The 16,301-nt window shown below is 35.2% G+C and overlaps 1 long non-coding RNA gene across 1 annotated transcript in view; it reads right to left on the bottom strand.

The window, feature by feature from the left end:
- The window catches only part of LOC130542193 (uncharacterized), a 329,041-nt gene extending 314,034 nt beyond the window's left edge, over positions 1-15,007 (bottom strand). Inside the window, exon 1 of the long non-coding RNA XR_008956568.1 lies at positions 14,859-15,007. This is a non-coding gene — a long non-coding RNA (uncharacterized LOC130542193). The remainder of the gene's footprint in view (positions 1-14,858) is intronic.
- Positions 15,008-16,301: the final 1,294 nt, after the last annotated feature.

Here is a 16,301-nt window from a genome sequence, read left to right as displayed (position 1 = left end):
AGATGGAACCGGATGGAAGACTAGGACTATCCTGATCCTCTACTGTTGCATGAGAAGTAACAACATGCCCTAGAGACCCTACAGTGGAATTCTACCAACACCCCTGAAGTTCAGGCAAAGTTGTGCATGGGGTAGGCTATGGGTCAATTAGGAAGTTCCTCTTAGTCTCAGTAGGCATGGGAATGCACCAGGCACCACAGGACATACCTAATAGGAAGCCCAATGTGATGCTTACTCAATTTTCATTTGTGGTTGAGGTTCCTACTGACAAGTTATAGGGGCCCTGAGAGGCAAGTGGGTTGGGTGAAGACTATCAGCTGCTACATCAAATATGGCGGGGGGGGGGGCTTGAGCAGAGAGGGGAAACCCTTGCTTGCAAATCTCTTACTTCTCACTCTTTCTCACAAGTTGTTTGGATATCTGAGGGATAACACAACACAACAATAAGCCCACAGTTCCTCTCTCCCTTGGTCTACTAAGTCCAGAGTCTTTGAACAGGGGTCACAAATTCTGGGAGAAACCACATTGGGTGGAACACTAACCATGGATATATCTTCCCCAGTAAGGATTCAAGAGAGGTAATGGCTTATGTGAAAAAGACTCAAGTTCAAAGGCAGGGAACATGCTGAAGAATCAGCAGAAATGTCTTCTGGGAATTGGTTAATGCAGGAAACAAGAACAATTCAGAGGTATTCTAATTCTCTTTCTCAAGAAAATCAAGAAAGCATTTCATGTAATGTCAGGCAATGTAGAGGAATGGTTAAGAAGGGCTTCGAAAAGTTCAAATCACAGCTCTGCTACATATAAACTACTTAATACCATTGATTTATACTAAAACTATCTTGTCTCAATTTTCCCATTTGTAGAGTGGAGTGGTAATAGTATTTACCTGGGGGAGGTGGCCCAAGATGGCAATACAGGAAGACCCTGAACTCACCTCCTCCCCAGGACAGACTGAAACTCTACCTATATACAGAGCAATTCCTCCTGAAGAACAGGGCTGACTGAGTCACTTCTGCATAGCAAATGGTAGAGGGACCACATAAAGGGTAAAAAACAAACAAACAAACAAACAAAAAACAAAGAGACACAATAAAAATGTGAACACCATCCCTAATGTGGTGACCTGCAGTAGAGAGGAATATCACTGAGGGGTTCACAGGCAGACTCATCCATCTTGATGCACAGCAAAAAATCAGCAGTTAAGAGGACAATTAGACTATAAGTGAAGGAAATCTCTACTAACTATGGAGAATTCACTGAACAGGCAGGGAACTGATTGAGTTCTCTCTAGGTCAGAGGAACCCAAGCACCATTTTTTATGTTTCCCTTCCACCTTGATAGTGCAGATAGGAGCAGGATCCAGGCACATTTGCAGACCTGCTAGGGCCAGCCCAGCAAACCCTGGACCCTTGGCCCACTCCAGCCCCAGCTGTACCACCTGGGTGGCCCCAGCATGGCACACCCTAGGATCCCTCTGGGCAATGCCTACTCTAATTCCAGCCATCCACCAGGATACCTCCAGCCCATGCCCATTCCACCCATTGCCATGCCACTAAAGTAGCCTAGGTACAGCAGCCCCAGGACAACACCCACCAGCCCCCACCAAAGTGGTCTTCAATAGAGCATGCTGCAAGACCCCAATGACATTTGCCTGACTTTAGCTGCCCCACCAAGGAATCCCAGGTGTTGTGCACCCTGGTACTCCCAAGACTGCACCTGTTCTACTTCCACAATCCCACCAGGGCAGCTCTGAGCTGTACCAATACCAGTTACTCCAGCAACAGGTATCGTAGGACCCTCTAGCCAGTGCCTACTCCAGTTCCAGCCATTCCATCAAGGCAACCCTGAGGGAGTACACCCTGGGACTGCCTGGCCCATGCCCACTTCAGCTCCAGCCAGCCTACCAAAGCCATTAGTCATGTGCAGTCTACACAGGTGATGTTCCTACACAAGGTTATTCATTCAACACTAGCATAGGTGGCTGTTGTGTTTAATTCACAGAAATAAACATAGGAATTAAAACAAAAAGAGGAGCCACAGGAATATGTTCCAAACAAAAAAACAAGATTAGACTCTGGTGGGCAAAGGACTATAAAATGGAGGCAAGTAATTTATCTGACAAGTGATTGAAAGTAATAGTCATAAAAGGGATGCCTGGGTGGCTCAGTCAGATAAATGTCTGCCTTTAGGGTCCTGGGATTGAGTCCCAAGTCAGGCTCCTTAATCAGGGAGTCTGCTTTTCCCTCTCCCTCTGTCCTTCCCACCTGCTCATGCTTGCACTCTCTTGCACATGCTCTCTTTCTCTCTTTCAAACAAGCAAATAAAATCTTGAAAAAAAGAAAAAAGAGAAAGTCATAAAGATGCTTACCAAACTAGGGAGAAGAATGTAGGAATGCAATAAATAAATAAATAAATAAATAAATAAATAAATAAGGAAGAAACATCAGAGCTGAAGAATATAAAAACTGAAATGAAAAATACATGAGGAGAAATCAACAGCATATTGAATATAGGGAAGAATGATTCAGAAATCAGGAAAATAGAATACTGGAAATCGCCCAATAAAACCAGCAAAAAGAAAAAAGAATTTTTAAACAGATAGCTTAAGAAATCTCTAGAACAACATCAGGTGGAGTAACATTTACATTATAGGGGCCTAGGAAGGAAAAGAGATAAAGAGGCAAAAGGCTTATTTAGAGAAATAATGGCTGCAAACATCCATAACCTGGGGAAGGCAACTGACATCCATGTTCAGAAAACCCAGAGAGTCCCAAGCAAGATGAATCCAAAGAGATCCACACCAAAACATATAATTAAAATGACAAAAATCAAAGATAAAGAATCTTAAAAACAGCCAGAGAAATACAAATAGTCCAATACAAGGGAAACCCCATAATACTCTAAGGCTTCAAGTGATTGGCAGGATATATTTAAAATGCCAAAAGGGAAAAACTTAAAATCAAAATTACTCTACCTAGCAAGATTATTATTCAGAATTAGAAGAGAGTTAAAGAGTTCCCAAACAAGAAAAAAACAAAAGAAGTTCATCACCACTAACCTAGTCTTACAAAAAAATGTTAGAGGGTGTTCTTAAAGCAGGAAAGAAGGGCATAACTAGAAATAAGAAAGTATATGAAAGAAAAAAATAACTGGTAAAGGCAAGTATAAAAGCAGAGTATTAGCTAATGAAAAAGCTAGCATGTAGGTTAAAAGACAAAAAAGAGTAAAATAAACTGTAACTAAAATAAGTACATGAGAGACAAAATTAAAAGATATAAAATATATCATCAAAGCATAAAACATGAGGGGAGGGAGAGTAACAATGTAGTGCTTTTAGAATGCATTCAACCTTAAACAACTATCAGCTTAAAACAAGGCACTAAACAAATACATATATGTATATGTGTGTATAAATATATATATATATGTCAATATATACGAACTTCATGGTAATTAGAAATAAAAATCTATAATAAATACACAAGAAAATGAAAAGAAAAAATAAATGAAAACATACCACTAAAGAAAACATCAAACCACAAAGGAAGAGACCAAGGAAAGACAAAAAGAGCAAACTACAAAAACAATCAGAGAACAATGAAAGTGGCAATTAGCGCATACCTATCAATAATTACTTTAAATGTAAATCGACTACATGCTCTATTCAAAAGATCTAGGGTGGCTGAAGGGAGAAAAGAAAAAAATCTATCTATATGCTGCCTACAAGAGACTCACTTCAGATCTAAAGACACATACAGAGTAAAACTGAAGGGATAGAAAAAGATATTCCATATAAATGGAAAAAAGAAAGCTGGACTATTACACAAAATAGATTATTAAAAAAATTGTAACAAAAAAAAAAACAAAGAAGAGCATTACACAGTGATAAAGGGATCCATCCAACAAGAGGATGTAACAATGATAAATAACTGTGTACCCAACACAGGGGCAAATAAATATATAAATATAAACAGACAGAAAGAGAAAAATTGACAGCACTAAGAGTAGGGGATTTTAACACCTCACTTATATCAATGGACAGATCATCCAGACAGAAAGTCAACAAGGAAACACTGGCATTAAATGACACTTTAGACCAGATGGACTTCATAGATATACACAGAACATTCCATTTAAAAAAGAAAAAGAAAGAAGAAAAAGCAGAATATATGTTCTTTTGAAATGCAGATGGAACATTCCTCAGGAGAGATCACATGTTAGGCCATAAAACATGTCTCAATAAATTAAAGAACACTGAAGTCATATTAAACATCTTTTATGACAACCATGTTATGAAACTGGAAATCAATTACAAGAAGAAAAATAGAAAAAAAAATACAGACAGAGGCTAAACACCAAAAGTCAATGGAGAAATCAAAGAGGAAATCAAAAAATACATGGAGACAAATGAAAATGGAACACAACATTCCCAAATCTATAAAACACCACAAAAACAATTTTAAGAAGGAAATTCACTGTGATACAGGCCTGTCTCAAGATATGCACAAAATCTCAAATAAACAACCTAACTGTACACTTAAAATAACTAGAAAAAGAAGGAGAAAGTCCCTAGTGGAAGTAAAAGAAATAGAAGCTTGAAAAGAAGCATCAGTGAAATTAAATGTTGTTTGAAAAACATCAACAAAATCAATAAACCTATAGCCAAACTCATCAAGAAAAAAAAGAGGGCACCAAAAAATGGGGGGGGGGGAGAGAAGTTACAACTGACAATACCACAAAAATAAAAGTATTAAAAACAACTATTACAATTATATGCCAACAAATCAAAAAGCCTAGAAAAAAAACGGACAAACTCCTAGAAACACACAAACTTCCAAGACTAAATCAAGAAGATGAGAAAATCTGAATAGACTTTTACAAGTAATAAAATTAAATCTGTAATTTAAAAACTCCCAGGAAACCTAAGGCCAGGACCAGATGTCTTGACTGGTAAATTTAACCAAACATTTGAAAAGAGTTAGTACCTATCTTTCTTAAATTATTCAAAAAAAAAAAAAAAATGAAGAGGAAAAAAATAGAATTACCCTGATACCTAAACCAAAGACACACACATCAAAACAAAAACAAACAAAAAACCAAGCTGATATCTGTAATGAACATAATGTAAATATTTCAACAAAATAGTAGTGAACCAAATTCAACAATAAAGGGAGCATACACTCTAAGTGGAATTTATTCTTGAGATGCAACGATGGTTCAACATTCACAAAACAATCAACATGATATACTACATTAATAAAACAGGATAAAAATCATATAATCATCTCGGCAATTGCAGGAAAAGCATCTGACAAACTTCAAAAGCCATTTATAGTAATAACTCTCAACAAAGTGGGTACAGAAGGGACATACCTTAACATAATAAAGATCAAACATAACAAACCTATACCTAATATCATACTTAAAAGTGAAAAACTGAAAGCTTTTTCTCTAAGCTCAAGAACAAGACAAAGATGCTCACAAGACAATCACAATTTTTAGTCAACATTATACTGAAAGTACTAAGTGATAGCAATTAGGCAAGAAAAAGAAATAAGAGGCAGACAAATTGGAAAGGAAGAAGTAAAACTGTCACTTCTTACAGAGGACATGATACTTTATATACAGAAACCCTAAAAACTCCACCGAAAAATTATTAGAATAAATGAATTAAAGTAGAAGACAAAATTAACATATAAATAGCTAATAAATAGCTAAATGAACACCAAATGGAGTAGAAATATTAAGTAAGTCTATGTTAAGATCAGGTAGAAACTGAGATGCACGTCCTGAAGAATAAAGGGAAATAAATGTATACCATTAAAGATGGAGAAAATTTATTCTTTCAACTCTTATCAACTACCCAGTGAACATGGGGGACTATTTTGACTAGTGGATAGGAGGAAGAAGAAGAAACAACTAATGGGTTTTGGCAATATTATCATTCACAATTGAAGGAGAGGTCAAGAGTTTCCCAGACAAAACTCAAAGGAGTTCATCACCACCAAAGCAGCCCTACAAGAAATGTTGAAGAGAATTCTTTAAGTGCAAAGAAAAGGCCATAAATTGAAGAAAATTACAAAAGGAACTATTTCAAAAGTAAATGCCAACATAGAGTAAAGGTAGTAGACTAATTACTTACAAATCCAGTATGAAGGTGAAAACACAAAAGTAGCAAAACCAATTATATCTACAATAATTAGTCAAGGGACGAATTTTATTTTACACAAAATAAAAAGATGTAAAATATAATATCATATACATAAAACATGAAGGGGGTAAAAATTTACTGTTTAGAATGTGTTCAAACTTAAGCAACCATGAACTTAACATAGACTATTATACACATAAGATGTTACATATGGACCCAGTGGATCCACAAAATCAAAAATCTGTAAGAGATATACAAAAAATAAAAGGAATCTAAGCATAACAGTAAAGAAAGCCATCAAACCACAAGAGATGAGCGCAAAAGAAGAAATAAACGGAGAAGACCAACAAAAATATCCAGAAAACAATGACCAAAATAGTAGTAAGTACATACCTATCAATAATTACTTTAAATGTAAATGGACTAAATGCTCTAATCAAAAGATATAGGATGACTAAGTAGATTAAGAAAAACCCAAAAAAACAAAAAATGTAAGACCCATACATATGTTTCCTATAGGAGAATCACTTCATACTCACAGCACATACAGAGTGAAGGGATGGAAAAAGATATCCCATGCAAATGAAAGTGAAAAAAAAAAAAAAGCCAGGTAGCAATACTTGGACAAATCAGATTTTAAAATGAAGATTCTAACAAGAGACAAATAAAAGCATTACACAATGATAAAGGAATCAATCCAACAATAGGATATAACAATTGTGGGTATATCTATGCACTCAACATAGGAGCACCTAGATACATAAAGATAATGTTAACAGATATAAAGGGAGAAACTTACAGTAACACAATAATCATAGGGAGTTTTAACGTCCCACTTACATCAATGGATAGATCATCCAGACAAGAAAATCAACATGGAAACAATGGTTTTGAATGACACATTAGACCAGATGAACCTAACAGATTTACACAGAAATTCCATCCTAAACCAGCAGAATACACATTCTTTTAAAGTGAAGATAAAACACCTCCAAGACAGATCACATATTAGGCCACAAAACAGTTCTCAAATTTAAGAAGACAGAAACTTTATCAAGCATCTTTTCTGACCACAATAGCATAAAACCAGAAATCAATTACAAGACAAAAATGAAAAAACACAAACTTGTGGAGGATAAGCAGCATGCTATTAAATAATCAATGAATATATCAAAGAGGAAATTTAAAAATACATAGAGATAAATGAAAATGAAAACACAGCAGTCCAAAATCTTTGATACACAGCAAAAGCAGTTCTGAAAGGAAGTTTATAGCAATACAGGACTACCTCAAGAAATTAAAAAACCATGCAAATAAAAAATCTAACCTTATACCTAAAGAAAACCTTATACCTAGAAAAAGAAGAACAAACAGAACTCAAAGTTAGCAGAAAAAAAGAAGAGAATAAAGATTAGAGTGGAAATAAATGAAACAGAGACAGAAGGATGGAAGGAGGGAAGGGAAGGGAAAGAAAGGGAAGGAAAGGGAGAAATTATCAATAAAACCAAAAGCTGGGTCTTTGAAAACATAAGCAAAATTGGTAAACCTTTAATCAGACCAATCAAGAGAAACAGAGGACCAAAATAAATAAAATCATAAATGGAGAAGGAATAACTGACACTACAGAAATATAAAGAATTATAATACTATGAAAAATCATATGTCAACAAATTGGACAGCCTAGAAGAAATGGTTAAAACCTAGAAAAATTTCAACAGACCAGTTACTGATAACAAAATTAAATAGGTAATCAAAAAACTCCCAACAAACAAAGTCCAGAACAGATGGTATCCTACAAGTGAATTCTACTGAACATTTAAAGGCAAGTTAGTACCTTTCCTTCTCCGAGGATTTCAAAAAATTGAAGAGAAAGAAATGCTTCCACACTCATTCTATGAGACCAGCATTACTGATACCAAAACTAGATAAAGACACGATGATAAAACAAAACTACTGGCCAATATCCCTGAGGAACATAGAAACAAATATTCTCAACAAAATATTAGCAAACCAAATTCAACAATACATTAAGAAAATCATTCACTATGATCAAGTGGGATTTATTCCAGGGATGCAAGAATGCTTTAATATTCACAAAATCAATATGATACATCACAATAACAAGAAAATGGGTAAAAAACTGTAGCATCATATAAACAGATGCAGAGAAAGCATTTGACAAAATACACCTGTTCATGATAAAAACTTTCAATGAAGTGGGCCTAGAGGAAACGTAATAAAGTCCATATATAAAAGAAAACAAAACCCCACAGTTAACATCATTCTCAGTGATGAAAACAGGAAGCTTTCCTTCTAAAATTAGGAACAAGAGGAATATAATCACTCTCAGCACTTTTATTCAATATAGTACTGGAAATCATAGGTGCAGTAATTGGGCAAAAAAAAAAAAATGGATGCAAATTGGTAGAAGTGAAACTGTCACTCTTTGTAGAAGACATGATACTATGCATAGAACACCCAAAAAACTTCACCAAAAAATCTATTAAAACTGATATGTGAATTCAGTAAAGCTGCAACCTTCACAATTTAGTTTGTTATTTAGTAAACTTACAAGATACCCAATACACAGAAACTTGTTGTGTTTCTATACTTTCATAACAAAGGTAGCAGAAAAAGAGATTAAGAAAGCAATCCCATTTATAATTGCACCACAGAGAATAAAAAAGCTAGGAATAAATTTAATCAAGGAGATGGAAGACCTATACTCTGAAAACCTTAAGACACTGATGAAAGAAATTTTAGAGAACACAAACAAACGGAAAGATCCTCCATGCTCATGGAATGGAACATCATTAAAATGTCCATACTACTCACAGGAATCTACAGATTCAAAGCAATCTCTACCAAAATACCAACAGCATTTTAACTGAACTAGAACAAATAGTCCTCAAATTTTACAGAATCACAAAAGAACTCAAATAGACAAAGCAATTTTGAGAAAGAAGGACAAAGCTAGAGATATTGCAATCTCAGATTTCAAGCTATAGTAATCAAAACAGCATGGTACTGGCACAAAAATAATCACAGAAATCAATACAATAGAATATAGAGCCCAGAAATAAACCCACACCTATGTGGTCAGTTAATCTATGACACAGGAGGCAAGAATATACAAAGAGGAAAAGATCGTCTCTTTCACAAATGGTGTTGGGAAAATTGGATAGCTACATGCAAAAGACTAAAACTGGACCACTTTCTTACATCATACATAAAATAAACTCAAAATGGATCACAGACCTAAATGTTAAGACCTGAAAACATACAATTCCTAAAAGAAAACATAGGCAATAATCTCTTTGAAAACAGCCTTAGCAACATATTTATGTATACATATCTTCAGGCAAGGGAAACAAAAGCAAAAATAAATTCCTGAAACTACACCAAAATAAAAACTTTTCAGAAGCAAACCATCAACAAACTGAAGAGATCCTATTGAATGGGACATGATATTTGCAAATGATATATCGGATAAGGCATTAATTTTCAAAATATGTGAAGAACTTATACAACTCAACAGAAAACAATAACAACAACAACAACAAAAACCCAATGTGATTAAACAATGGTCAGAGAACCTGAATTGACCTTAATTTTTCCAAAGAAGACATACAGATGACCAGCAGACACATGGTAAGATGTTTAATATCACTAATCATCAGGGAAGTACAACTCAAAACCACAGTGAAATACCAAATGAGACATTACCTCAGTAAGAATAGCTAGAGTCAAAGCCAGAAGAAATAACAAGTGTTGGTGAGGGTTTGGAGAAAATGGAACCTTCATACGCTTTTAGTAGGAATGTAAATTGATGCAACCATTGTGGGAAAACTTCACCTTTAAGGAATGAAGTTTCCTTAAAAAGTTAAATATAGAAATACCATACAATCGAATAATTCCATTACTGGTATTTACCCCCCAAAAACCAAAATGTTAATTCAAAAAGATAGAGTCATGCCTATGTTTATTGCAGCTTTATTTACAAAAGCCAACATATGGAAGCAACCCAAGTGTTCACTGACAGATGAATGGATAACGAAAATGTACTATCTGTACACACACACATACACACACACACACACACACACACACAGACACACACACATGGAATATTACTCAGCCGTAAAAAATGAGATCTTGCCATTTGCAGCTGCACGGATGGACCTAGAGAATATCATACTAAAGGAAATAAGTCAGACAAAGGCAAATACTGTGTGATTTCACTTCTATCTGGAATCTAAAAAACAAATAGACAAACAAAACAGACTCACAAATACAGAAACAAACTGGTGGTTGCCAGAGGATAGTAAGTGGGAGGATAGGCCAAATTGGTGAAGAGAACTAAGAGATATAAATTTCCAGTTATACAACTATATTTCAATAATATTTTTTTAAAAGCTAATTGGTTGGCTCAGTACATGGATACAAGCCACAAATACACAGCACCTCCTGTAAAGCTGTTGTCTCAATTGAGTGGTGGAATGGACTGTTGAGAGCGCAGTGAGATGCCATTTCAGAAACAATACCCTAAGAAGGGCACCAGGATGCGGTGTATACTCAAAATCAATGATTATTGCATGATTCTATGTCCCAGTAGGGAGAAAATATGGGTTGAAGAACAAAGGAGTGGAAGGAGTAGTCTGGCTTATCATCACTTCCAGTCACCCACTGAGAATTTGGACTTTGTGTCCACAGAATTCTGGCCTCTACAGTTATAGAGGACCTGGTTCCCAAAGAGAGGCCCTGCTTCTCATACAAGTGACAGCAAGAGTATCACTGAGCTTTAAGCTACAGCAGCTACCTAGGTACTTTGGGCTTCTCCTGCCAAGGAATGATCTGGCAAGAAGATAAGTCAAAATCTTGACAGCAGTAACTGACTGGGATCATCAGAAGATCATTGATAAAACAAAGGAAAGGGTCTAAATATATCAGTAACAACAGTAATAGAAATAGGATAAATTTATCTGCTGAAAGGTTCTCAGGATAGATTTAAGAGCAAAAAAGGATATCTGCTGTTCTGAAGAGATACACCTAAATCAAAACTACAGCCAAAAGTTCAAATAAATAAATACTGGTAAGACAGGGAAATCGCTTCAATGGTTCAAATCTTCTGAAAAGATATCCAACTGAAAAGTAACAAAATGCCAAATGAAGCCTGACAAAGATATTGAAAGTTGTATTGCAGCATTCTCAAAAATCTAAGAAAAAAATACCCCGAGGATTAAAACAAAACAAAGCCACAAGATCATTAAACCAGACTGATAAAGGATCTTGGAAAACAATAATACTCAGAGTGAATGCCAGAATAAAATTGTAAGAATTCAGAGATTAGTGTGCAATGGGACAGAAGATGTGGCAATGAGCCCTTGCAAGGAATGTACGTGAACCGGATACCACTGCATAAAGCTGGGAACTTCCAAAGAAAGAAATTCACCTCCTATAAAGAAGCTGGACTAGGGGGTGGGGGAGTCTTCATGAGGGAAACAAGAACCTCTGTCTCTGACATAGTTCCAAAAGACAAGGAAGTTTCCTCTGAGAAGCTACAACCACTGGCTGTTCTCACATGCATCTAGTTTCATATTTATACTTCCTATAAGGTCCAGGATACCTCAAAGAGACTAACTAAAGTAGTCCTCAATATTTGAAAATCAATGTGATTCACCGTATTAACAGACTAAAGAAAAAATGTCGAGAGTGATTTTAATTAAGGAGAAACATTTGACACAATTTGCATTATTTCAAGAAAAAGCTCTGAGAACCCTAGGAATAGAAATTACCTAACCCGATAAGAAACATTATCAAAAAAGTGACAGCTAACCTCAACCTTAATGGTGAAAGACTGAAGGCTTTCCCATAACAACATAAGGATGTTCTCATTCTTAACTCCTATTCGAGATTGTACTGGAATTTTAGATAGTGTAGTACAACATGATAAAAAGGCACCCACATTCAAAAGGAAGAAATAAAAAGTCTTTATTCATAGATGACATGACTTTCTATGTGGAAAAATCCAAAACAATCTACAAAAAGCTTCCAAAACTAATAAGTGATTCATCAGGTTCTCAGGACAAAAGGTCAATATGGAAACAGTTTAGTGTAATTCTGTATACTGGCAATGAAAAAAATTAATTGAAAAAAATTTTAAGGTACCATTAAAATGTCACCACCCCCCAGGAAAAAAAAAACCATCTTAGGTATAAACATAACAAAATATGTGTAAAGTATGTATATTAAAAACTATAAAAATCCATTAAATAAATCAAAGATCCAAATAAATTAAGACATTAAGCATGTTCATGGAATGGAAAACTCAATATTATTAAGAAATTAAGTCTTTCCAAATTTATCGATGTATTCAGTGCAGTCTCAACAAAAAGACCAGCAGATTCCAAAATCTCTATGAAGTGGAAAAGTAACTAAAATAGCCAAAATGATTTGGAAATTTAAGGATAAAGTTTGAGGGCTCACACTTCGTGACTTCAATACTTAACTATAAAATTACAGTATACAAGACATTGTGAAATTGACAAACGGACACATAGATCCGTAGAACAACATAGAGTGTCCAAAAAATAAACCCACACAAATACAGTCAACTATTTTTTACAAAGTTACCAAAAACAATTAAATGAAGATAGTCTTTTCAATAAGTGATACTAAGGGGGGGGCCTGGGTGGCACAGCGGTTAACCGTCTGCCTTCGGCTCAGGGCATGATCCCAGCGTTATGGGATCGAGCCCCACATCAGGCTCCTCCGCTATGAGCCTGCTTCTTCCTCTCCCACTCCCCCTGCTTGTGTTCCCTCTCTCGCTGGCTGTCTCTCTCTCTCTGTGCCAAATAAATAAATAAAATCTTTTAAAAAAATGAGCGATACTAAAAACAATGGATTTTCATATGCAAAAGAAAAAAATCAACCTCTGTCATATCTTATACAACAATTAACTCAAAACTGACCAAATGTAAAACATAGAAGTATAATCATTCTAGAAGAAAAATTCAGTGAAAATCTTGTCAACTTGGGTTTGGCGAAGGATTTTTAGATATAACACCTGAAACCATTTGTAAAAGAAAAATGTGGGAATTTGGACTTTATTAAAATTTGGACTTTTCTTCGTGTTGAGACTGAATAATCAAGCTATAGATGGGGAGAATATATCTGCAAATTACATTTATGATGAGGGACTTGTAGCCAGAAAACATAAAGAACTGGCAGAACTCAACAATAAGAAACCAAACAATCTAATTCTTTTTTTTTAAAGGTAACTTCTGCCAAGATTAAAAGTAGGAACAAGATGTATCTTCCCACAAGAAATTACCAAAAAAAAAAAAAAAAAAAAGAAAGAAAGAAAGAAAAGAAAAAGAAAAAGAAAAAGAGAGAAAAAGATATATGAAATAATGGTTTTCAAAACTTTGTATCTCAGTAAACAAAATACAGAAATTCCTAAGCAATGAAAACAAAGTGAGCCCTAGAATTGTCCCGCTTACACCTAAGAGTTTCCTGGCAGTAGTGCAGGGAAGGAGAACACAGGTGGAGCACATCAGACTCTTCGTTTGACATGTGCCAGACAATCCAGGGAGACAGAAGCACTTATGGTTTCCAGGACAGAGTACCAGAGAAGAAAGAGCTATACAGAAAAGAAACATAGAGGTGTGCATAGGGTCCCCCTCGAGTATTCTTCAGAGCGCTAATTAGTGAGTGTGCTAAAAGACACTCCTGGAGGCTGGGAGAAAAACCATCTACATGGATCAGAGTTAACAACAGAACTCACAGAAGATCTGGTTGGAATAGTGCCTGTTTCCGCAAGCCAGACTGGAAAACCTAATAATCCATGGGGCACTGAGTATAGTACTCAGATAGGTAATGCCTCAGTAGTAGAGAATTAGCCATAGACTAAATCAGCTGCTATGGTCTCATCTAATGAATCTTTAAACCAAGACCCAGAAGGATGGAGATGTTTCCAAGTAACTCAACTGCATGCCAGATATAATGTTCAAGTATTTTTATAGGAATACAAAAATATCAGCCCCCCCTCCAAAAATAAAATTCTCAATGTTATCATCCAATTAAAGTTTATCAAGCAAGTAAGAGTCAGGAAAATATGACCTGTAATGAGGAGAAAAATTAATCAATAGAAACCAACCCAGAACTGATATAGATGTTAGACTTATCATACGAGGACATTAAAAAATTATTATATCTATATTCCATATGTTCAAAGAGGAAAAAGCCATGATAAATATTCAAAATATTTAAGTATACATAAACATATACAGCAAAGATGACAAAAGTAGGAGAACATGTGATGAAAAACATGTGAAAAAATCTGAATTTAACACAAATTTCTAGAAAAAATAAGGCTTCTAAAATGGAATCAAGAGGAAGTAGAATACTTTTTGCCCATTATATCATAGTAGCTAAATGTGCAGACTCTGAACAAGATTACCTGAATTCAAATCCTGGTTCTACAACTGTACCTGTGTAATCCTGGACACCTTAAAATTTCTGTGCCTTGGTCTCTTCATTCTAAAATGTGGATGGTAAATAATACTTCACAGAGTTATTCTGGGAGGTTAAATGAGTCTGTAAGAGCTATGTAAGGACTAGGTCCTTAATAATATTATTATCGAAGTCATCATGCCTCTTACAAGGAACTCCATTTCTTGGTACAAAACCTAGAGAGGGGTACCTGGGTGGCTCAGTCGTTAAGCGTCTGCCTTCGGCTCAGGGCGTGATCCTGGTGTTATGGGATCGAGCCCCACATCAGGCTCCTCCACTGGGAGCCTGCTTCTTCCTCTTCCACTCCCCCTGCTTGTGTTCCTTCTCTCGCTGGCTGTCTCTCTCTCTGTCAAATAAATAAATAAAATCTTAAAAAAAAAAAAAAACCTAGAGAAACTCACCTGTGTACCAGAAGACATGCAAATGAATATTCATTGCAGAACTGCTTTATATTTGTAAACATTTGGCAAGTACCTAAATCTCCATCAACATAAAAATGGATACATGAATCGAGATTACATTTACATAACCGTATGAGGCAGTACATTAAAATGAAAAAAAGAGCGGCAGCTATCGTCATAGAAAAGTCTTAAAAACAATGTGGGGTCAATGGAAAAAATAAGGTTCAGAAATATATATATGTAATATGATTCCATAATATCTAAATTCAGAAAATGCAAAATAACATGTATGTGAACTCATGTATACTGTGTAGTATAGAGAAATGTATAAGAAAGATGGACACAAAAATCAGAAAAGTGTTTACATTTAGGCTCAAGGGGAATGGGATAGTGGAAGGACACACAAGAAAGTTCAGCTATAGCTGTAAAACTTAGTTGTGGCATCTGTAGCAAACTATTACAATTTACTAAAACTTAGTGGTAGATATAGGGGTATATATTTTATGTAGTTCATTCTCTTTTTCTTGTGTTTTAAGTATTTTGTGATAAAAACAATTTTCTGACTGGAAGGAACACTTGAGTAATAAAATGGAAAGAGGTCAAGAAGTACAAACAAAATTAGAGAGGAGACAAATATTTACACATACTTTGATGAAATTTTTGGAAATCAAGGATAAAAAATATTGGAACCATCCAGGCATAAAAAGTCTACTAACTAAAGGGAAAAAATATCTTAGGAGACTACAAACAGCTCTGCAACACTTAATGGCAAAAGTCACAGGGCAGAGTCTAGGGAGTTTTGAAGAGAGACTGAGTACAAGAGTTTCATGCTCACATCAGTTGATTATATGTCAGGCAACAAGGATATTCTTAGTCATTGAAGGACTCAAATTATGCCTGAATTCTTCCTGAAGTATCTAGTGAAATACATTTCCGCTGACCAAGAAATCAATCCAAATAAGGATTAAAATAAGGTATAAAAAACTGAGGATGAACAATGTATGTAGTCTGTAAAACATAGTTAATCCCAAGTAACTGTTGACAAGACTTAATACATTATCAGTAGTAACATTTGACGAATGGATTCATGTTCCAAAAATGCAATAATCTTATAGGATCTAAACTCACAGTATGAATCAACAAAAAGTATAAAAATGGGAAGAGAGAGATAATGGAATTTGGAATTTCTTATATAGTAGGGAGAAAAGAGAAACTTTCATTTTCATCACTTG

This window comes from Ursus arctos, unplaced genomic scaffold, assembly GCF_023065955.2.
Source record: "Ursus arctos isolate Adak ecotype North America unplaced genomic scaffold, UrsArc2.0 scaffold_30, whole genome shotgun sequence".
Lineage (NCBI taxonomy): Eukaryota > Metazoa > Chordata > Mammalia > Carnivora > Ursidae > Ursus > Ursus arctos.
This window is presented reverse-complemented; position numbering and strand designations above follow the sequence as displayed.